At 43.2% G+C, this 24,063-nt stretch overlaps 1 long non-coding RNA gene across 1 annotated transcript in view; it reads right to left on the bottom strand.

Annotated features, from left to right (window-relative positions):
* LOC308593479 overlaps positions 1-24,063 on the bottom strand; it is a 204,263-nt gene that overhangs the window by 17,398 nt on the left and 162,802 nt on the right. The window lies entirely within an intron of this gene.

Genomic DNA, 24,063 nt, shown 5'->3' on the forward strand with positions numbered 1-24,063 from the left:
CATCTTCCTAACTAAGATCAGTTGGTGGCCAACTCCTCACATCAAGGTGCATAATAGCCCTAAACATGCACAGAACTGATCTTAAAGAAACATTTTATTTCCAGTCAGTAAGTGGATTAAATATAATGTGTGTCCTGTTTTTCATTCCACAGGGTCAAAAATAGGGGCCCCAGACTCCAAGAACTGATGCTGTACCAAATTTAAATATCTGCTATAAGGCACACACTATACCCCATTTTTTAAAAAAATACTTTACCCCCATTTTTTGCCGTATTTATCCATGAGGAATTATGTGCAGCCTGATCTAATGTCGTGTTCTGGGTCTGATGTAGACTCTTACAAAGAAAGTGGCAGACTGGACCACAGATAACTCCAAGTGAGCAACTTGCTCCAACAAAGGATGTGAGGTCTCGACCTAAAGCATAATCATCTCCCTATCTTCAGCAGTTAGTTCAGCACTCAGCACTCTGCAGCCTCTGACTCTGTGTCTGCATTACTGCTAGATTCAGGGGTCATGACACCTATCCATGTGGGATAGCAGTAATGGAGTGGCAAATTCAGAAGCTCAAGGTCTCTTTGCGGTAGCCACAGCCTTTTCCCTATTACCGCTGTGACCCTCATAGCCACTTCTGAGTTTATGCAACCTTCTAAGATTATACACTAATATTATAATTATGTAATAATAACAGTTAGGGATGCATTGCAACAATCAATGCACGTCTCCATGTGTTGCCTCTCAGCTAGCTCTACTATTTTCTGTGCATGCACTCCTGAAAGCAGTCACAGCATGTGGGACAGGGCCCCACTCCTGAGTCGCCTCTCTAGCTGATGTGGTGCTGCCACTCACCAGGACTAGGATAGTGTAGGGCAGGACAGGGCAGCAGAAAGGGCGAGGGAACACTGAATTGGTGGGAATGGGTGAGGGTGTGCATGGATATGTGCTCATGCTTCCACCACCATGCCCTGCATTGTCCTATCCTGGTCTCAGCAAGTGGCGGTGCCACTGCAGCTGAGAGGACAGCATAGTAGAAGCACTCCCTCGCACACAAACTGTGAGTGCCTGAAAGCATAAACTGCAACATCTGAATTCTGAGATTGTCAGTGTTTAAGGGCCCTCCAGACTGCAGCTTTCATTGTGCCTGACCATTGGCCATGCTGGCTGGGGCTGCTGGGATTTGGAGTCCAACAATAACAGGAAGGACACAACTTTCCCCATCCCTTGATTATGTCCTATGTTCCTCTGGACCAGGTCAGTTTAAGGGCTCTTCATCCTGAGACTAATTTGCCTTTTGTAACAGTTGGCTAAGTGAGTAGGGTTTGAAGTGGTTTTAATTTGATGATAGAACAGAACTCTGGGAGAGTTGTGATAGTGTGACATCCCTGAAATTAGTGGCCAAGCTGACATTCTCAGATAGCAAATATTGCCCCTCCATTAAAACCGTGACCTTGGCTGAATCCAAACTTCTAATCAGCCCGCAAAAGGCTCAACTTCAGCCTACTTAATTCTTCAAACCATCCGCTCCTGACCTTTTTTACAGCCAATATTTTTCAACAAAGATTTCCAAGATTTCTTTGCCTGCTCTTCTAACTGCCCTTTGAAAAGAGTGTTATCCATCCAGATGTTCAAGAGGGGGAGGAAAATACTGGAGCTCTCCAAGATGCTCTAGCAAATCTTTTGCTTTCTCCATCAGATGCTTCCCACTCCTCTCACTCTGCAGCTGACTAGCTGTGCAAAGACCGCCAAGATAGCAAGGCTGGGTAGATAAGGAGTCCAGTGCAGCTGGGTGGGGGAGAAACAAGTAAAAGTATATGGAGTGTGCTGGAGACAACAGTGAGATGTGTCCCCATTTCTTCTATATTTTAGAAAGTTTTTCAGAATCAATAAAATGCATTCAACTGTATCTGAATTCAGCAAATCCCAGAGCTTCCCCACATACATTGCATGTAAGCAAAGAGTTACATTTAACTAAACAGACTGACAACAGGGTACATAAGTTACCGAAAAGAATTGTTGGATGCTGACCTGAACACTTTTTGCCCCTAAAGAGGACATTCTTCTCCGTGTGCTTCGTCCAGCACTATTTTGCAAGATCTGAATGCACATTCATTTATTGGTTATGTTTCACAGCCTGCCCTTCAATCAGATTGTCAAGGCAGCTTACAACAAAATATTTTAAAATTGCCACAAAATAACAAGCACATGAAAAATAAGCTAAACCAGCACATCTCTAAAAGTGGCGTAAAATACAATTCAGAACGAAACAGATAGTCAGAAGTTTGAAAATATGAGGAAGTAAACCTGGTTGTAGAAGGAGATACTAGGTGAGCCTTTCTGAGGAGATTGTTCCATACACAGGGCAGAGTCACTGAAAAAGCCATCCCCACAGCAAACACTGGCCTATCTATGCATTTCTCAGTGTGATGCAGATGTATGGGAACTTTGGCCTTCCAGATTTTGCTGAACCACAGCTCTCATCAACCCCACCAAGCATGGTCACTGATCAGGAATGATGGGAGTTGTAGTTCAGCAAAATCTGGAGGGTCATGTGCTTCCCATTCCTGGTGCAATGGCTCCTTGTCCACTTCTGATTCCTGGTCAGAACACTGCTGGAAGGCTTGAAGAGTGATCTTGCTGGAGATGCTTCAGCTGTGGATTTCCTACATACAGCCTCAGTGATTGTAACCCTGTGTGGCCCTCTCTAACATCATAATTTTTATTCTGCGTCCTGTGCAAATCAAGTGAGAAGAACCCATTCTGTTTCAGAGGGCAGAATTCAGCTCAAGAGTCCCATCAGTGGAATTCCTGTGCAAGGAACTTCTCTTCTCTTCAGCAATGGGGCTTTCCCCCCTGCCCTCCCCCTGCCCCTCCATCACATGAAGGAAGGATAGGGGGACAATATCAAAATGCTTGTGCTGACAGAATGATCAAAAAGAGCGCAACACCGACTTCTTCCCACTGCAGATCTATTTGCATTCCCAATAGACCTGTATGCATGCTTTGGAATGAGTCCCACTGAATTCAGCAGGATGTATTTCTTGCACTGAAGCTACATCAGCTAAGGCTTTTTTTTTTTTTAACCATTATTGGGTATTTCCTATAGCACAGACAGTCAGAAGGTACATAGATCGGAACCTACTGGTAGGTATATGGATGATGGGCTATTGTTTAACAATAGCAACAACTAACAGATTTATTCAAAAAAGACTGGGCTGCTGAAACGAGGCTAGCCTGAGGGAAAATGAGGAGTTGATTTTTTACTGAAAGGATACCAAGAACTCAGTTCTGAGCCTAAGTACAAATGCCTGGCCTGAATGACTGCTCAGGGGTATCCTGCTTTTTGATTCCAGATGGTGTGTCTACCCTCTGGGACACTATTTTGCACTTGACTCCAGTGAGTAGATCTGAGGGGATCCAGTGAAAGACAAAGTAGATTCCCACAATCCTGAAGACTGCTCACCACTCTCCTATAGTACAGAGAGTGCATGAGGACTGGATACTTAGGTAGAGAAACTCAGATGCCTAATAGCTGTTGGATAGTCCTACACTACAGAAACCTGACTTAGGACTCGGCTCGACTGGTAAAGAAAAAAACTATTTATATGCGTTGTATGTGCATTGTGCCACCAGATGGTGGTGTGGAGTCCTGTTTTTCTCTACCTGTTTTCCCTGTTTAAATTTACAACGCTTTAAACTGAAACACTTGTTGGATGTGTCTAGATCCAGCCCAACTTCCTTTTAAAGCCATCTAAGCTAGTGGTTGCCACATGACTTTGCCCAAGTGCCTGTCATCGTATTTGGCCTGGAAGCTGAAGTTAAGATAGGGCAAAATATCGGTTTCAAGCAGAGTAAAATAAAATAAAATACCAGCATCCCTTGTCGATTCTCAGTACTTTTATGGCCAGCGAAATCTCAAAAAGAGCAGTTGACTGTAAAAGGCTGTGGTGTGTGTGCGTGCGTGCATGGAATTAACTGTACTTGGCCACTTTGGAAAGAAAGCTCAAATTCAATCTCTTTAAATGCTGTCAATACTTGATAATACAGAAGCTGACTTGGGGGGTCCTTCAGTCACTACCCATTTCCACTGTAAATAGCAAATAGTAAAATTGTGGGGGGATGGACTTAGCCATTAATTAGGACTGGCAGGGGTGAGAAGCATGGCTGGTTTCTCTATTTGCAAACTTAGCCACCTCTCTTGTTGTTCAGTGTAACTGAATTAGAGCTGGCAAGGTGAGGCTTGCTAATGTCTCTTCAGAAGTTAATAAGCCAGTGGAGCACAGTGTCCTAGGTTGGCCAGTATCAGTCCTGTAATTTTAGAAGATTTTGCTGCCCCTTTTAGCAGTGCTGTAAGATATCTGTAGAAAGAACTATTAAAAATACAAACAGAGCTTGTGTGTTAGAAACAACTGGACCATAAAGGAGGATTTTTGGGCAGGAAGGAAACCAGAGGCATTAGAGCTGTGGAGTTTAAAGCACTCTAGCAGCCACTGTTCTAGTCAGCAACACTTCTACACTTTTACTTTATAGTTAAAAAGCCCCTGTTGAACCTGAGCTGCTATATCACAGCAGATTGAAATTTAGATACTTTTAATTTAACTTAGAAACTCTCCCTGATCCATACAGCACATATTCCAGAAGGCACTCCATATCCCCCCAGGGAAAAGTGGTTTAAAAGATAATGTGCACTTCATGGTGTCTATAAAAGACTGTAAGGAGAAAATTTGGTAAAATAAGTTCAACACCTGTGGTTATAACAGAGCAGAATGTAAATGCATGGGATAGATATGCTGCCAAGCATAATCTCTTGTCAGCAGCTAGTTTTCCTAATGGGACATTTAAAAGAGGGAGTAAGGAATGGTGGCAAAGCAGGGATACTGGCAAAGCTCTTAAAATGCACTGCCCACTAGTTCCATTGCCACAATTGCCACTCTGCCCAAAAGGCTCTTTAATTTCTAGATTAGTAACTAAACATCACTCAAGGGATGTTCAGATTTGCCCAAGTGATCTCCAGTGGGTGGCAAGGAATGCTGCTGGGAGTGTACCTTCTTTCTCAAGTGACTCCTCTGCCAAAACAAAACAAAACAGTAGAGTCACAACAGGGCCCCTAGAAAGATCACGAAATGAGGAAAGGGGTGTATTTTACTGTAGGAGATTATGTCCCCAGTTTGATTCAGCACTGGCTATTATGAACAGTAGTATTGTGTTGAAATACACAATGCTTGCTTTTCAAGATAATCATCCAAATCCACACACTATTTAAGCCAATTAAAATAAATGGTCTTAAGTGCAGCTAGCTCTGGGTTGGTTTGTAGCTCAATGGGTGGAACCAGCTCTTAATGAAATCAATAGGAATATTCCCCTCAAAAAACTGAGCAAGATTGTTCACAAACCAAAGTCCTTAACAGATTGAAGTGCAGGTATACATACAGACTGTACAATGGTAAGGTATGTAGAGTGGCTGATGGTGTGATTGGGCTTGTTTGTTTTTTAAAAAATTGCTGGTTATTTTGCTTGTTAGTTTCCACAGAGTTACATCACCACTTCCCAAGCTAATGCCTCTTCATTTTAAAAGGTACCTTGTTAGGGCTCCTGACCATGTCATTGCATTCTTCTCCTCCGCACCCATGAGATAATATCAGCAGGCTTTGTTGCCAGTTTTGAATCACCAAATTGTTCTGTTGCCTTAAGAGACTAAAATTCAGGAGACAATATCTGAGCCAGAATTCAACACATGAGGCATCTTAGAAAGGGCAAACTAATGGATGCACCCACAGACTAATCAACGGAAAGATGGCAATTGGTGATTGGCTTGCACATGTGCAAGTCATCACATGAAAAATTAGTGAAGGGAAATTATGCTTATTTATTAAATTTTTCATCAGAAAATCTCAGGGTGGTTTGCCGCATAAAAAAGCAACACTGTACCATGCATGGTCCTTTTAACATACTTATCGTAAGAGTTTGTACAGTGGTACCTCAGGTTAAGAACTTAATTCATTCTGGAGGTCCGTTCTTAACCTGAAGCACCCCTTTAGCTAATGGGGCCTCCCACCACTGCCACGCTGCTGCCGTTCAATTTCTGTTCTCATCCTGAAGCAAAATTTCAGGATTTCTGTTCTCATCCTGAAGCAAAGTTCTTAACCCGAGGTACTATTTCTGGGTTAGCAGAGTCTGTAACCTGAAGCATCTGTAAGAAGAAGAAGAAGAAGAAGAAGAAGAAGAAGAAGAAGAAGAAGAAGAAGAAGAGTTTGGATTTGATATCCCGCCTTTCACTCCCTTTAAGGAGTCTCAAAGCGGCTAACATTCTCCTTTCCCTTCCTCCCCCACAACAAACACTCTGTGAGGTGAGTGGGGCTGAGAGACTTCACAGAAGTGTGACTGGCCCAAGGTCACCCAGCAGCTGCATGTGGAGGAGCAGAGACACGAACCCGGTTTCCCAGATTACGAGACTACCGCTCTTAACCACTACACCACACTGGCAACCAAGGTACCACTGTACAATGATGCGTGAATATTAATTCAGCCATGATACTGTGATGTTGCCTCCTGAATTATTCCATAGTTTAATAATGTGCGGTGTGAAGAAGCACTTGCTTTAGTCTGTTTTTAACTTATAAACCCATTGACAAGACTAAGATTCTAAAGACAATTGCCATGATCCAGGATTCTACACTACAGTCCTGTACATGTGTGTGAAATGTTCTCATTCATTCTTGTGGGTGGGGCAATCCATGAGCACTAAAAAATAAAAATAAGAAAAGCACACACAGCTTCGTTCTCAAGAAGCAGGGAAGAAGTATAAGGGAGTGAGAGAATTTTTCTGCATACACTGAAGCAGCCCCATCCCTTCATAAGGTTTGGATGTATGTTTAAATTCATGAAGTCTAAATTCCACTACGAGACCTTTCATAAAAGCCGTGCTTCCTTTTGAACTGATGCTTGTTGCTTGTTGGGAAGTGAGGAGGAGTAGAAATGTTTTTGATGATTCATTGACCTCCAGATGCCAAGCTACCAAACACTTGTCGGGTTCAGCTACGCAAGTTGCAACTGGTCAGCCCCACCTTTTCAGCAAAGTCAAGTGGACATTTCTGGAGAATAACTGTGGTGTGAGAAATAACTGCACACTGTCCATATCAGCTTCTCTGGCATATCTTGAGAGATATGCAGGTGCTTAGATAGTAGATGCAAACACATTTTCACTGAGGTCAGCATTCCCAAGCTAATGGAGATCTGTCTGTGGAGGGGGAAAGCCTCTTGCTCTCCAGTTTCCCCTAGGAAAAATATTATTTATTTATTTTTTAAAAAATATTGTCTAAGCTCTTTCCTCAGAACTTTGTTTATGGGGGATGATTGCAAAGCAAGAGAAACAGGGCTGGTTCTGAACAGAGTGTAAGGTGGGGGGGCAGGGAATAACACCTCACCAATTTGACTCATCTGAAGACTTGAACTGAGCCCAAACTAAATAGCTCCAGAGGCCCCCTCAGACTTTACAGCCTTAAAAGGTTAATACAAGTTTGGAAGTGCCCTGATAAACATCTGAAGTACCTGTACACTTGGAAAGAATGAAGCCTGTTTTTTCAGATACCTGCTCAAATTTGGCATGCTTAGAGAAAAGAACCATGCGTCAATCTATAAACACAGGGCAACACTGATACAGCACAGATATCAGGAAGAAAAATAAACATAGGAACATAAAAGAATGATGTTTTATGTTCTTGTTGAACTTTATCCTCAGTTTTATAGGGGACTGAAAGGGCTTTCAAAAGAATAGCAAAAATACATTGTATGTTGACTAACACAGTACCAAGATCAGTGACCCACGCTGGCATGGTGTTTTTGACCCGTGCAATTTTAGGCGTTCATATCTATGAAGGCTTTTTTCACACTGTAGTGTCACCATTGCTAATGAATCTTTATTCCACACCTTTTTGGAGACACCCAAAGCCTATTGACATCTGAGCTGCAAACCACAATAGGGTTCAGCAAACCCCCATGTCATGTATTTTGTACATAAGCAGTTGTTTGCGCGGTCAAACCAAAAGCCTGTTAAGTCTAGCATTTTCTTCCTACAGCAGCCAGCTAGATGTCTACAGGAAGTCTACAAGCAGGGTATGCTGCACTTGAAGCAAGGGGGTGTTTTTCTTTTTTCTTTTTTTTAAAAAAGATATTTATTAAAAGTTTAATAGTTACAGAAAAAAAGAAAAAAACAGTAAAAAGTTCACAATACATCAAAAATAAAGAGAAAACAAACAAACAAACAAAAAAGAACAATACAACAAAACAACAAGAAAAGCAATAACATTCAAAAAACACATCCAATATCTCTATATCTCTACTATAATGGTTGGGAGTTACTTGTGCGTAATCCTGCTCCGTTTGAGCATTAGATTGCCTGGTTAAACCCTCCGGACTGCACAGCCCATCTCAGCGTGGCTGCCCTTAGTCACTCATAGAATCTGTCTGTGGGCGTTTCTTAAAGCGTTGCCAACATAAGAGTTGTTTGACGCCCAATCGTCTCCGCCTCTCACTGCGCGGGAGTCTCCTGCGCAGGGTGGGCGTAGGCAGCGGGGTGCTTGGGCTCTCCTCACTAACTTCCAACGAAGAGTCCTGGAGCCCCTGCACCTCCCTGCCCCGTTCCTCTCCTGGATCCCTGGTGTTACACTCATTCTCTTCCCCTTCTTCCCAGCTAAGTCTCCCCCTAGCGCTGGGACCTTCCCCTGCAGAATCAGAGACCCTCTCCTTCTCCCGTGCCTCTGATGGCAGTTCCCTGACATCTACCTTTCATTTACTTGTATCATCAACCTCCTCACACCTCCCTTTTTTGTATTCTAGTTCAATTAGCTATTTCAGCAAATCCTTTCCATCTTTCTCAATTTTTGTTCTATAATTTATCTTAACACAATCTGACCTTAAATTTTACACTTTGGCCCATTAACAATCTATTTGTACTTAGTTCTTTATAACATTTCTGCTAAAACCATGTAACTTCATTCCAGCATCCTTCTATCATTCATTAATTTTACAATATTTCTGTAAATATACTTTAATTTTTTTCCAATCTTCTTCCACCAACTCTTCTCCCTGGTCTCGCATTCTGCCAGTCATTTCCGCCAGAAGCAAGGGGGTGTTTTCTGGCTCTCTGCATGTTTTGTTTTTCCTTACATGATCTGTGGATGACCTTGTGTCTTGCCTTTCCTCTCAGGAGCTCGGGGCTATGTGCTGTATCCTGCTCTCCCTCCTTTATCTTTGCACCAGCTCTGTAAGGTAGGCTAGGCTGAGTTGATATATGTACGTAATCAGCATCTCTTGCCCATAGCTTGGTGGGGGGATAGAGGGGCTCAATCCACATACAGGTACTGAACCCAGGGAATCCTGCTGGCATTCCTAGTCTCTCTCCTTAGCCCTTCCACTTGGCTACATGATCTGAGGGGAAAAGGAGGCGAAACAGCCATTTGGCTCCTACCCTCTCAGAAGGACAGTCTCTTACAGTGACTGACCATTTTACCCGGGCACAATGTGGCATATCAATGTGGCATATAAAGGTTGGCACCAGAATGTACTTATTTTCCTCTTCCCTTCCCATCACTTTTTCATTTTGTATCTTGTCTATTGCACTGTAAGGGAACCAACTATTTTACTCTTTGTGCTCTGCTTAGAAGTATTTGAAGTGCTTTAAAAATCATCACAGCAACATAAGAACACACTTAAAAAAACATTGTCTGTTTAATCATATCTAGCATTCTCATAATGACCAACCAAGTGCCTATGGGAAGTCTGCAAGCAGTACAAGGTTGCGCAAGCAATAATAGCACTACTGTAGCCAATTCCCTGCCCCCCACAGGCCTTGGAAGCCACTTGCCAATGTCACTAAAGCCTAGCTAAACAAAGTCTGTTCCAATATTTGAAAGAGTTTTCACCCCTTTAAGAACCTATCTTTCAAATCTGGAATATTTTTGGCCACTATGTTGTTCGGTAGTAAAAGAATACAATAAAGTGAGATCCTCACAAGTGGGGGCATAAGTTTTTTTAGTCCAACTCTCAATCATCTCCTTTTCCCCACCTCTCCCATTTTTGTTTAAATCCCCCCCCCCAAAAAAAACCCTCAAAGGCTATCATAGTCTATTGGACTTTGTATTTGTCTGTGTATTTTGGGCTGCAGAGTTGTGTTGTCGTTGTGGCTTAAAATCAAAAAGAGCATAACAGAAAAATAGACCTCGAACACAGATGAGACTGAAGGAAAACAGCGTAGCTACCCTCAGGTATTGTTGTGGTGTGTGGCTCTCTGCTGGGAAGCATCACTGGACACTCTTGGGCTCAGGTCACACAAGCAGAAGGAGCTATCCAACCCCTGAGCCGTCTGAAGGCAATCCTGTATAGGGAAGGTTTTTTTTAATGTTAAATGTTTTATTATATGGGTTAAACCACAAAGCCTAGGACTTGCCGATCAGAAGGTTGGCGGTTTGAATCCCCGCAATGGGGTGAGCTCCCGTTGCTCGGTCCCTGCTCCTACCAACCTAGCAGTTCGAAAGCACGTCAAAGTGCAAGTAGATAAATAGGTACTGCTCTGGTGGGAAGGTAAACGGTGTTTCCGTGCGCTGCTCTGGTTCACCAGAAGCGGCTTAGTCATGCTGGCCACATGACCCGGAAGCTGTACGCCGGCTCCCTCGGCCAATAAAGCGAGATGAGCGCCGCAACCCCAGAGTCGGTCATGACTGGACCAAATGGTCAGGGATCCCTTTACCTTTACCTTATGTCCTTATATATGTTGGTAGATGTTTGGAGTGGCTGGGGTAACCCAGTAAGATGTGTGGGGTATAAATAGGAAAATTGTCATTATGGAATGGGACATCCCTATTTTCATCAGAGAAATGTTGGAGGGTATGTTATATCATCTTTGAATCTCTCTTATTTCCTTTATGTTGAAGGCTGGTCATGTTTCATGTGGAAGAGGAAGCTACAATAGGGCTTTCTCAAGTTTTCCACATCTCTGGTCGGGGACAGAGGGTGGCACTAGGAAGGGAGTTGTTGTCATGCCACCCCTTGGTGTGTGGAGTGCCACAGGGCGCAATCCTCTCCCCGATGCTTTTTAACATCTTTATGCGCCCCCTTGCCCAGATTATCCGGAGATTTGGGCTGGGTTGTCACCAATATGCTGATGGCACTCAGCTCTATCTGCTGATGGATGGCCACACCGACTCGGCCCCAAACACACTGACCAGATGCTTGGAAGCTGTGGCTGGATGGTTTCGTGGGAGCCGATTGAAACTAAATACTTCGAGGATAGAGGTCCTCTGGCTGGGTTGGGATGGCATGGGGATGAGGGACCAACTCCCTTCTCTAGCGGGGGCCCAATTAGTGCCATTGCCTTCCGTTAAGAGTTTGGGTGTAATCCTTGACGCCTCCCTTTCCATGGAGGCCTAGGTTACAACAACAGCCAAGGCGACATTTTTCCACCTTTGCTGCATCAAGCAGTTGATCCCTTACCTTTCCCGCCCTGACCAGGCCACAGTGATCCATGCGATGGTCACCTCCAGTCTTGACTACTGTAATTCGCTCTACGTGGGGCTGCCCTTGAAGCTGTCCCAGAAACTCCAGTGGGTGCAGAATGCTGCAGCGAGGCTCCTCACAGGGTCTCTGCCATGGGAGCATATTCACCCAGTGCTTTTCAAGCTGCACTGGCTCCCAGTGGAGTACAGGGTCAGATTTAAGGTGCTGGTTTTGACTTTTAAAGCGCTTCACGGCATAGGACCCTCGTACCTACGGGACCGCCTCTCCTGGTATGCCCCACGGAGGACCTTAAGGTCCATATATAGCAACACCCTAGAGGTCCCGGGCCCTAAGGAAGTTAGATTAGCCTCAACCAGAGCCAGGGCCTTTTCAACACTGGCTCCGGCCTGGTGGAATGCTCTGTCTCTTGAGACCAGGGCCCTGTGGAATCTGATCTCTTTCCGCAGAGCCTGTAAGACAGAGCTGTTCCACCTGGCCTTTGGCTTAGAATCAGTTTGATTCCCTCCCCCCCCCTATTTCTTTTTCCTTTCTCCTCCCGTGAAGAGGCTTCATCCTAATGTTTTAATGTTGTATCTTAATCTTTTAAATTGTATTTTAATCAACTTGTTTTTATTATTGGTTGTTAGCCGCCCTGAGCCCGGTCTTGGCTGGGGAGGGCGGGGTATAAATAAATTATTATTATTATTATTATTATTATTATTATTATTATTATTATTATTATTATTATTATATCTCCAGGAGAGGTTTTTGTAATGAGCATTCTGGGCAATGTGGTATTGTAATGTGAATGTAAGCCCTTATTCTTTTTATCATTATCATTATTATTACCTGCCCTTTGCCAAACATTGCCGGGACAGGACAGGACATAGCAATGTAAAATACGGCATTAAAAGCAGTTTGAAATAAATAGTAATCACAACCCCAAGCTTCTGAGGGCAGTGGAACTACCGAGAGGACCCCCTGTGCTGCTCTTAATATGCCAGAGGGTCTGTATGGAAAGAGGAGGTTCTCCAGATATTTGGAGCCCAAATCATTTAGGACTTTAAGCACTAGTGTGTGCATCTTGAATTGGGACTGGAAAGTGTACAAAAGTGTCTCCCTAGACCCACTTCCCTTGTGGTAAGAAACACATTTTTGGAAGTACTATGCAACAGTGTCAGGTGGACCAACACACAAATATACAAATGAGCCGTCTCTCTAGTGTTTTCACTGCATTCATTCATTCAATCAATCAATCTTGTTCTATGTTTGTTGAACTCAGGGATTTTGCATTAAGCATTTTCTTCATCATTGTAAAGCAATGGGATGAGGCAGCTCATCCCATTTTGCCACCTGAACCGAAATGGGATTGTGCCATCTCTTGCCCACCGCCACTGTGCCCCACCACTTCTGCTGCCAAATCTCGGTGAGAGGTGGCATTCTGCAAGGACTTCTTCACCCCAGGGGAAGGGAAGATGAGTGGCAACATGGCGCACCAGAACACATTCCTCTCAACAAAACAGTGGCATTGGCAGAAGCAGTGGGGTGGGCAGAGTACCACCTCTTGCACTTCCACTGCCTGAGGCAGTTGTTTCACCCCACCTAATGGGTAGGCCAGCTGTACTCATTTATCTTCACTTGGAACCTGTTTTTAGAATACTTCTCACTGGGCACAAAAGTATGCAATACATTGAATATGGAGCATAATTAGCTGTCTGAGGAGGGCTGGTTCTCCTCTTTCATGGCTTTATTCCACAATGTTCCAGTAATATAGGAATACAGAAATCAAATTAGGGAAGGGGAAGGGGAGAGAAACTGAATCATGTTGGAAGAACCACAACCATCTCAGAGACTAGGTCAGATGGTAGAGAGGGCATTGGTTCTGCATTCCTAAATTAGCAAGAAGAACATCAGATGGAGAAACAACAAGCAGCAACCACGCCACATAAGAACAGGCCCTGATATATTGCTCATTTAACAGGACTTTCTGAAAGCACAATGACTTTAAGAGCATTATATTAACTTGCTCATCAGGCAGCACCCTGAAAACAATTAACTTGGGCATCATGCAAATGATGGAACTCAGTAGCTTGGTAAGGAAGACAGTCTCCCCCTGCCCAAACTTGCTTCCTTAACCCACTGTGGGATATTATTCAGCATCAAGATTGTGCCAGTGATGCCATTTCCAGGGCTGGGAAAAGAAGGTGGAGCATGACATCCTGGCTGTGGGCTCCTAGACCACACTGGGTATATACAAGCTGACTGAGCCATGCTCTTTAGGACTGGGAGGAGCCAACCACAGGTAGCTCACACTGATCCCTCAGTAGCCTCAGTCAGTACCTGTGGGAGGAGAATGGGAGAAAGACTCACCCTTGTGGTTGAAGGTGCTCCAGGGAAAAAGTGCTGCCTTGGCTGCTGAACGACTCCAACAGTCAACCGCAAAGGAGTCACAGCTAATGTTTACAACCTCATGTGAATCTCAGCCAAAGTTTAACCACCAGAAAATCACAGGAAGAGCTGGGTAAAGAGAAAAAGAAGGGGTCCTGCCAGGAAATAAATGAGATGTTTCCTGTTGTAAGCCCCATCTAATATATATCCACTTTCAAAGCCAATCTATTCTCCATTGGTAGAGTCACACTATACACAAGCTCTCCTGAGTAAAAGGTTCTTCAGTCTTAGGTCTTCTGCTTTGTCTCTAGTGAAAAGGACCATGAACTTTCCAGTGGTGACAACTGCATACCTGTGGGAAGATGATTTTTCGCAGGTTACAGTGTTGCTTTGGTGTGACAACACAGTGCTGCATCCAGACTGTCAACAGCCAAGCATTCTAGTTTCACACTCTGATGTACTTTTGACATACTATGGTACCTCGGGTTACAGACATTTCAGGTTACAGACGCTTCAGGTTACAGACTCCGCTAACCCAGAAATAGCACCTTGGGTTAAGAATTTTGCTTCAGGATGAGAACAGAAATCATGCTCCGGTGGCGCGGCAGCAGCGGGAGGCCCCATTAGCTAACGTGGTATCTCAGGTTAAGAACGGACCTCCAGAACGAATTAAATTCTTAACCCGAGTTACCACTATATTGCATAGTAACCAGGGCCTGTTGTTAATTGCTGGCATACAATTCCCATCAACCCTGACCACTGGCATTGAGGCTAGGGTTGATGATCTGGAGGTCCACCCCATCTTCACTGATGTAAGCTGATATTCTTACCTTGGAGTAAGTCGCATTGAACTCAGTGGGGATAGTTTTATGTATTTATTTACTCAAATTGTATCTCTCACCAGTATGATTCCAGGGAAGCTAACAGAGTAGCTAAGTAGGGAGAGTGGTATGAAACAACAATCAAAAAGCACAATTTGAAAATTTGTCTTCTCTTGTTTTTGGGTGAAACATTTAGGGAGCAAGGAAGCCTCTTTTATGCCTTCCCTCTGTGAATATACTGACTGTGTAGAGCGGGGAGCAGGATAGTGGCTGCTGGCTCAGCACCCTGTCCCCTGTCTTCACTGGAAGATGTGGAAAGGGGCCTCTATATGCAAACCATTGTATGTGCTCTTCTATACTTGAAGGAATCAGTGTTGTCCCCAGACTATGCCATAATTATTTGTATTACAAAACTTTCCTATAGTCTATAGCCCCATCACACCTTCTGACCATGCATATCCTGAACACATAAAGGCAGAGCCAGATGGCATCTGCTGCCACCAGTAGAAGGTATGAAAGGAACCCCCATTAACATATACTTAAGGATTCCTAATCATATGGAAGAGCCTAAGTGCCTATATATGCACGAGGACAATATGAAAAAATTTCATTCACACAAATATATTAGGTGGCTAAACAGTTTTTGGAATCTGCCATGTCAGATTGGAAGAGGGGACTGCATAGCTGAATGCTTTCCCATGGGAAAAATATCCCTGCACATACATGGGATGGGGAGCAGGGTGAAATCCACCCTACTTAGATTCCAAAGCAGACATACCTGATCTGATCCAGGCGGATCATGATGCTGATTCGATCAATGGTCCACTTCAGAATCCACAATCCAAAGGATTCCATTACAAGGCTTGTGTGCTGCCTCTCTTGCCTTCAACTGCATCCTTAGAGCACATAATGAAAACAACATACAAGGTGGCACAAGGGCTGTGCGCTGTCTCTTTTGCTCCCCCTATTTCTTATTGTATTTTGGGCTTGTTGCTGCTGCATGCCTTGAACAAACAGTGAATGAGTCCCCCTAAGAACAACAGGACTTTCCTTTGCTCCCAGTGGGAATTGTATAGAAGAACACAAGGACCCCACATGTAAACATAGGAACAACCCTTGGACCACCTCATAAGTTGATTTCAATGGTGTTTTTAAGGAGTAGAGGATTCCAGGTGGATTTTCCTCTAAAAATCTGGTGGGAAACAGGATGGGATAGATTTATTCCCATTCGTTCAGGCAACTAGGACAGACTGGACTTCAGTGGATCCATCCATCCTTATATATACACAAAAAATAGCATGGAAAAAGGCAAGTCAGGATGCTTCACTCTGAGTTCTACTTTTTTATTGTAAACCACCCTGTGATCTTTGGTTGAAGGGCAGTATTAGAAAACAAACAAAGAACAGTTTTGCAAGGTGTCTTGAATATTGGAAGCCGCCCAGAGTGGCTGGGGAGGCCTAGCCAGATGGGTGAGGTATAAGTAATAAATTATTATTATTATTATTATTATTATTATTATTATTATTATTATTATTATTATTTAATATTTATTATAAAAGCTTTCAGGCATATGCATTTCCTCACTTGTAGGCCCAGGGTGAAACAGTCCAGGCACCATTTTACCACCTCATCTACTGTTGTGTGAACTAGTCTTCAATGAGAGAGGGGAAACAAAAGTTTGAAAGGAACCCCAGAGTGTTCAGAGCAGTGGGAGTAGCGTAGCCTTCTGTAGCCTGTTATTAAGACCCCACCCCGGGGGGGGGGGGATTATGGACATCTGTATCTTTGCAGGGAGAAAGGCTGCTGGGTGGGGAGAGAATTTTTGAATTGAGAAGCAGCTATTGGGGGGTGGGGATAGTCAAGGAATCTCCCATCATTTCGTTCTTCACAGACTCACATTGGTGCAAGGATGTTGATGATAACGATGACTACTATTATTATTTGCTTTCGTTGCCATTGTATTATTTGTTCAGAATTGCCCTGAAAGCATTTCCTGGGATTGTGGGGTATCTAAAACACAAATAAACAAAGAGAAAAAGTTATGTGGAAAATACAAACAAGACCCTTGGCCCACCCACATTCCCATTGGTCCTGTGATTTAAAGTGCTTTAAAGTCTTGGGTCTGAGAGGTGTTGTTTTTTGTCCCGCCGTTTTCCCAAGGAAAACCTGCTCTTTACTGCTGAACCAAAGTCAGTCCGCAGAAAACCTAATTCAGGTTTGTACCAATTCAGCAGCAAACAGTGGGTTTTCCAGGGGAAAGCAGCAGGGCCAAAACAGAAAACAAAAACCCATCTCTCAGACCCATGACTTAAAATCACAGGGCAAACAGAAGTGTGTGTTTGGCCTCAGACTACGTTTTACAGGGGCAGGCTGTTGCTCAGTGCAAACTGAAACCGTTCCCCCAAATATTTTACAATGTTACAGGTGTATCTGGACCATATCTCAGTTCATGGAAAGGCACCCGTCCTGCATCAGACCCTCCTGACCCTGATTAAACTCCTCTGAGCCCAAAGCGGTTAAGGTGTCTGGCACAACACAGCTCAAAAAGAAACAGCTGCACCATATTCTGGTTTCCCCTGAGCTCCCTTTCAAATAACTTTCATAACAAATTTCCAAACTGTTTTGCAAATGCCAGTAAGTGTTAAGAAGCAGTTTGAGATTAAGATAGCCGATGTGAAAAAATGTCTCTCAGGGAAAAACGGGCTGTGTGCACAGGGTTGTTTCGTAAACGTCCTCCAGAGCAAAAGCCTGTCTTGCCAAAACAGTTATAGGTAAGTTGTACTATAGTGAACTTTAACCTTTAAGACATGGGTTGGCAAACTAAGACCCGGGGGCCGGATCCGGCCCAATTGCCTTCTGGATCCGGCCTGCAGACGGTCTGGGAATTGTAACCTTTAAGATGTTCCCTCCAAGGCTTTCAAGAGTTCCAGTGAGTGTGATGACTTTAAATCTAAACTGATGGTTTCAAATTGGATGGGGGACCGCATGTTGAGATCAGGAGATTCAACAAATGCCCCTCAGGGTACCTTCCAACTTTCTATGAGTCTGCTATGTTTGGAATGCCCCTTTTTATTACAAATCAGGCATCTTTCACTTGAAATCATTACTGTCTTCATATTAATAATGAAATGTCTTTTCTGGTGACGCTAACTTCATTTATTTAGAAAACGCTGTAGGAAAATTATAGAGTGTTCTATCGCATTACAAGCTGTGAGATACCAATGAATACAAACAGTGCATTGTTTAACCATCTCGATCAAGCAGTTGATACAAGGAATGTACATCCACTTTGGATGAGGCCTAAATATTGAACGGCAGCAGACCACTCTGGACATATCAGGACTTCTTCCCAAGAGAACCTGCTCTTCTCAGCACTGGACCGAAGTGAAGCAGACTGGTCCCAAAGCTTCGGACCCCCTTTAGAGCTTCACAGAGTATGAGGACAACTGTATGTGTGCTTTCAGCTTGCAAACGAAAAGTAAAAATGTCATTCAAAAATGTTTAGGAGAAATTTGCAACAAATGCTGAAAAAATTCTATGAGAGATTTTAAAAAAGAAAATCCCCAAATTGCCGCAGAAATGTAGAGAACCAAAATTATGAGTGGGGGGGGAAAAAAAGAAAATCCAAGAGAACCAAAATTAGTGGATTTTTCTACCCCTAGTATGGGGACAGCTGTCCAAGGAGGAAAATAAAAGCTGTACCCCTCCCCCAAAATTAAAGGGGAGGGTGAAAGATGAGCCCCATTGAGGCCCTTATAGTCCCAAGTGCTAGGCTTCCTCCAGTTGTGATTGTGATTGCAGCCTCCCCAAACAGCCTGCAAGTCAATGGGGAATCTCTATAGATTTGCATGGAGGAAAAGACAGGTGCATGCATCCTCCAGAATGGCTGGTAAGGGAGAAAAGGACTCTTGGGGCAACAGATTATTCGCGGGGGGGGGGGGGTAGGCTGCAGCTTGCTCCCTCCTGTTTTCAGCTTGCAACCTTTATTTTCCTTGTTTAACAGCTGTCTCGGTGAATGCCTTCCTGGCTTGCACTGATGGAAGTGCAGAATAGATATGTACACAAGAGGTTTGGAGTTAGTGAAACAGTTCTTGGTGGCAGCAAAAAATAGTTATGGCTCATTATAAAAAGAAGCCTTTTCCACCCCTATTTCTGTTTTGATTGTTTTGAGTTAGAAATACAACAGACATTGAAAATACCATATTTCAACATAAGAAGATTTGAGGGGCATGCACAAGGCATGGCAAATTTATGCAGAGATGGGCAATATTTGCAATATGTTAGAATGAGAAAAATAACAATGGAATTAGATACTTCACACACGTCTCATTATTTTTATCATTTTATGAACAATTTGTTCAGTACTTATGTATTATTAATATTTTTGATCAATCTGAATGCCAGACACATTTATCTGCCTATCAGATGCCATGAGATTGGACACCTGGTTTTATTTATAGCTTGGTGGCCATTTCAAGGGATACATTTGGAACTGTAACTCAAAGTGGAGGGTTTCCTCCATAAGACTTATGCCACCATAGAGTTCAAATATGTTCGCCAATCAGAATTATTATTATGCTTTACCAGTGTATGAGTAGAACACTGGACTCAATGGGCCAGCATGTTTCCTCCTATGTTCTTATGAGTTGAACTGTCATTCTCTGTCTACATCCAAGGGCATTATTTCATCAAGTAACTTGTTGAATGCATCTGTTGGTATTTTAAGCATTTTTGTTTTGTTTTTGTCTTTAAATATTTTGTCACAAGTGTCAAACATTAGTAAAGTATTCATATAATTTCTTCTGCAATCTCCATGTTGTCTTTAACAGCAACCATTGCTCTGGAATCATTCATATTTTCAATCTATTCAGCAATGGCAGAGGTACCAGAAAGGTTTAGTAAAGGTAGTGGGGTACTCTTTGGGATGTGCTTATTATGACCTCATCTATATGACTTCATTATGGCACTGTGCCATCCTGACAAGTATAGGCTGTTATCAATAAACCTGGTACCACCAGTATATTGTGGGTCAATCTCAGGAGAATTTGAAGGGAGTTAACTCTGACAAAAACTGATTGGGACCCCATCAGCTGGTAAGTGGGCAGTCCAACCAAGATTGCTTTGGAATTTTTTATGGGTGTCTGTTCTCTGTATTGGCATGAATGGTCAAGAGCTGTGGAAGTTTGTGTTGCCCAGGATTTTGCAGCAGAACATGGAGAAGATATTAGTCAATGCTTTCACCCAGACTAGTGCCTCAAACACACAATCTTAAGACAGCTAGTTGCCAAACAGTTTGATGTATCTAGGTACAGGACTCAAACTACATTATATATAGGTTTTTCATGTCTTTTCATGTGGGTGTGTATAAATCCAAAATCAACCTGGGTGGACTGTGAATTTCGGTAGAGGAAGGCTGGATGGAGAGAGGCTACTCAAACTCCCCCCTCCATTTCTATGCTCTAATCCACCTTCCCTAGGTTCCCCCCCCCACTCACCATCCATGTTGAGAAAGATATAGGGGTGCATGTGGCTTCTAAAAAAAGTCACATACAGACACATGAAAAGGAAGAGGGAGAAGATGTGGAGGCTACGATTTGTAGGGAAAGGACCTTGAGAAGATATGATAGAGTGAAAGATACCTTTCCCAAACATTAAACAGAGTGGGTCACCAAAGTTGCTCCTTTCTCAAGGCACTCTGTCGTCTAGGCCTGGACCCCTACTTGACCATGCCTATCAGACAGCCACAACCTATCTGCTTGCCACTGGATTCTTGTGCCTCTAGAGTCTAGCCTAGCATGACTACTGTCCAGCATCTTGGCAATGACCAAGATCTGTCCTCATTTTTTCTTGTTTACCAGGAACAGAGATCATTTGCCATGTAAATATCTATATCAGGTGTTGTGGCACAAACATTTCTGACATCTGTTGATAAAAGTCAAGACCAACTGAAGGCCCAACAATGATTAACCCATCTTCATTTCTATCTTTTATCAATAAAATACAGGATCTAGCATGTTTCAGAGATGAATATTAAACATAAGTCTCATGACTCAAATATTTACCACATTCTCTGCTGGCTCACCAAGTGCCTTCAATGTATGACTCATTTTCACCCTTGTTTTCATCATTTACTGGTAAGTGTTGGTTTCTATCATGACAGATTGGCAACCTCATGCCAAAGACAATGGTGCAACATGGAGGGTCATACAGTCCCCAGGGCACATTTGTCAGAGGTGATTACTGCAAAGCATTATTTATATAGGACAGTATCCCATGCTTGATGCCTGCAGGGCGCAAGTGGCTCAAGTCTGAATACTGATGCCTTCCTCAAAAATCAGAGATGAAGAGATGTGTCACAAATTGACACAAAAAATGGAAGATTGGGGGAATGAGAAGCTGTGAGGAAGTGAAATTTACAGATTCATTCATTCCTAATCATGTTCCCCACCCCAGTAGCTCACCTGCTTTCTAAACTAAAAAGCCCGAAACATAGACTTTCCTCATAAAGGAGTTGCTCCATTCCCTTGATTATTTTGGTTGCCCTTTTCTGAATCTTTCCCAGCTTCACAATAACTTTTTGAGATATGGCATGACCAGAACTCTGCACTGTAATCCAAGGGCATTGCATGTAGAAAGGCATAGACAAGGCGCGAGAAGAATATAAATTGGCATCTATTGGTGGTCCATGTTGAGGAGATTGAGAAGGATTTCTGACTCTCAATTGTGAAACAGTAACAGCAGTGGGTCTTAGCCTGGAATGACTGTGAGCTCAGCTGGTGCTCAAAACAAACCCATTTGTTCAACAGCTGCTGAGAGGCAGTATACTCTTCCATGCTAAGTATGTGTCTTTTGCATCTGGCTCCAGCTGGAGGATCTTGGGATTGAAGTAAAACACCAAGTAGATTCCATAAGCCCGAAGTCTACCTTCGTCTGGGCTAGAGATCAGGAAGAAGTGATGGACTTTCCCCTTTTGCTGTCAGCCACATGAGCAGTGAAATCTCAGCTTGGATCTCAGTCTGTTGACACAAGTCAGGTGTACTTGCATGCAATGCTGTAAACAATGTACATGTTCTGTTCATAGTGGTTTCTTTGCAAGCAATGCAACTTCTTGGCCGGGCAACTGAATGTACAACATCCACAGTTCCCTTATCTGCTATGTAACCATCCTGGTCTGAAGACATCATGTACTTGTCTATCCCTGCTCTGATAAAAATAAAGCATATAAAATACAAATACATACACATACTATCCCAGGCCAAAAATGCTCTCAGGAGAACACACTGTGACTAGATAAGAAGGGGCAGGCTGGCACGTAGCTAGCTACCTTTTTGTATGCTGATGTCAATAGGACTATCAGCAAGAGGGAGGGACCAATTCAGTTTACAGGAGCACCAAAATGTGGATCCGGACTGAGGAATAGTAAAGGGAAAGATTGCTTATAGACAAAACAATGAGGTGACCTCACTGGAAGATTATAGATTTAATTAGTAGATTAATCAACCCCACCTTTAGTTGGTTAACTGTCTAGAACAGGCATGGCCAAACTTGGCCCTCTAGCTGTTTTGGGACTACAATCAGTTGCAGAGCTTCATGCTCTGGCACCGGGGGGTGGAGAGCAGGTGGGGGCAGGGCTGACGCGTGTCATGGGGGTGTGGCACGCCACCTGTGGGGTCGTGGCACCCAGCGTGGGGGGGGGAGCCGTGATGGCACCCCACTGGGATCGAGCTGCCGGGGGTGGTGCACTCCCCCCACTCCTTTTCTTCCGCCAGTGACTACAATTCCCATCATCCTTGACTACTGGTCCTGTTAGCTAGGGATGATGGGAGTTGTAGTCCCAAAACAGCTGGAGGGCCAAGTTTGGCCATGCCTGGTCTAGGAAGTAGCAGCACCTCTGTTTATTGAATGCAATTTCTTTGAGTTGGATGCACACTGATAGTACAACTTTGTGGTACCTGTCTACTTCAAAATAAGTCTCATTGAGTTAAGTGGGCATAGAATGCCAGCCTAAGTTATTTGTAATTGAAATGAAATAAATGTGAAAAGGTAAACATGATTTTGATCGCATTGATTTCAACGGGAATCAAGTAGAACTAAGGCTATTGGCTCTGCCTCCATGTAGCGTTGCCCTCCCTGCCTTCCACCCCACCAGCTGCCAACACCAACAACATTAAGGTTGCCATATTCCCAAGAGTGAAAATCTGGGTGGAGTTTTTGAGCTTTTCCCCCTTAGATTTTAAAAAATAAAAAAAGCCCAACTGGCCATAGGTTTTTCTACAATGTTTGATCATGGGCAGACACGTTTCACTTTCTCTTGCGGTGCTGTGATGCCCCAGAGGGCTAGATATACAGTGGAACCTTAGTTCTCAAACTTAATTTGTTCCGGAAGTCCATTCCAAAACCAAAGCATTCCAAAACCAAGACACTCTTTCCCATAGAAAGTAATGCAAAATGGATTAATCCGTTCCAGATGTTAAAAAACAACTCCTAAAACAGCAATTTAACATGAATTTTACTATCTAATGAGACCATTGATCCATAAAATGAAATCAATAAACAATGTACTCCTCTGGGAGTTCATTAGCTTTGAAAAGGAAAACATAGGAGAAGCAATTCATTTGTAATTATCTGTTGATGACTGATATTTCAATGACTATTGTGTGCTGTTAGATCTGTAAAAAAAAAGAAAAAAGTATATTTCCACATCAGCAGACAGCAAAACAGAACAAAGGCTTCTGCAAAATAAACCAGTTACAACAGAATATAAAATACCATATGAAACTATAAATGAATTTCAGAACAGATTGGTACATATTTGCACATCTCTAATTGCACCACTTGAATTTGCTGGAATGTGATTGATTTCCACCTGAAAATAGTGATAGCCTGGAAGCACCAATGGCCTTATCTAACATCCAAGTGGAAATTCTGTTGTGGACAAGAGAATATTTCAGGCAGTAATGTGCCACGGTGTTCATACATATCAAATTCCACTCCTCTGAATAGCTTTCAGGAAGCATTGGGAAAGGGCTGGGGCTGGAGGCAATTATTAACAAAGCTTTATTGCAAACACCAGTCTTTGGGCCACTCTCAGGCACTGTAGCAAACTTCCCGTGAGAACACAGTGTGCCTCTTAGCACACTGCAGGATCCAATTAGAAGAGACAGTGACCGTAATTAGCATGCTCAAGAAAACACATCTAAAGGCAGCTGTGACATATTCCGTTGGGTCAGGCAGGAGCAAGATAGAATTCTCATAATCGCCCTCCCATCCAGTCAGCTTAAAAATGAAAAAAGTTTTGACCTTAACTGACACAGTGATGAAGCTTGTTCTAACCCTCAATCATCCATCCCATCTTCCCAGGCCATATGG

The sequence above is a fragment of the Podarcis bocagei genome (genome assembly GCF_964188305.1).
Source record: "Podarcis bocagei genome assembly, chromosome: 1".
Lineage (NCBI taxonomy): Eukaryota > Metazoa > Chordata > Lepidosauria > Squamata > Lacertidae > Podarcis > Podarcis bocagei.